This window comes from Dipodomys ordii, unplaced genomic scaffold, assembly GCF_000151885.1.
Source record: "Dipodomys ordii isolate 6190 unplaced genomic scaffold, Dord_2.0 Scaffold126, whole genome shotgun sequence".
In the NCBI taxonomy this organism is placed as follows: domain Eukaryota; kingdom Metazoa; phylum Chordata; class Mammalia; order Rodentia; family Heteromyidae; genus Dipodomys; species Dipodomys ordii.
This window is the reverse complement of record NW_012267342.1, coordinates 469,778-470,785: the sequence shown is the minus strand read 5'-3', so window position 1 is coordinate 470,785 and position 1,008 is coordinate 469,778.

Genomic DNA, 1,008 nt, shown 5'->3' with positions numbered 1-1,008 from the left:
GTTTTTCCCATTTTCTAAGTTCTGTTTTGATTTCCTTTTTCAAGATTTTAAAGTTTTCATCATAGAGGTCCTTCACTTCTTTGGTTAAGTTAATTCCTCGGTATTTTATTTTTTGTGGGGCTATTACCAATGGAGTTTCAGCCACACTTTTCTCATTGTTGGCATACAGAAAAGCTATTGATTTTTGAGGGTTAATTTTTACCCTGCTACTTTGCCAAAGTTTTGAATCAGCTTGAATAATTTGGGAGTGGAGTCTATGGGATTCTTTAAATACAAGATCATGTCATCTGCAAAGAGGGAGAGTTTTATTTCTTCTTTCCTTATTTGGATCCCCTTTAGGTCTGCATCTTGTCTTATTGATGTAGCTAGGCATTCTAATACTAGGTTGAAGAGAAGTGGAGAGAGTGGACATCCTTGTCTTAATCCTGAGTTAAGAGGAAATGGCTTAAGTTTTTCACCATTAAGTATAATGCTGGCTGTAGGTTTGTCATATACAGCCTTTATTGTATTGAGGAATGTTCCATGGATTCCTAATTTTTCCAAAACCATCATCATAAAGGGGTGTTAGATCTTGTTGAATGCTTTTTATGCATCTATTGAGATAACCATGTGGTTCTTATACTTGCTCCTGTTGATGTGATGAATAATATTAATTGATTTGCGTATATCGAACCAGCTTTGCATCCCTGAAATGAATCCTGTTTGATCGTGGTGTATCATTTTTCTGGATGAATTGTTGAAGTCGATTGGCCAAATTTTGTTGAGAAGTTTTGCATCAATGTTCAACAAAGAAATGGGTCTATATAGTTCTCTTTCTTTGATGAGTCCCTGCCTGGTTTTGGGATGAGGGTTATGATGGTTTCATAGAATGTGTTCGGTAGTGAACTTTCTCCTTCAATTTCATTGAAAAGTTGGAGGAGTATTGGGGTGAGATCTGCTTTGAAGGCCTTGTAGAATTCTGCTGTAAAACCATCTGGTCCTGGACTTTTCTTTGCTGGGAAGTCTCTT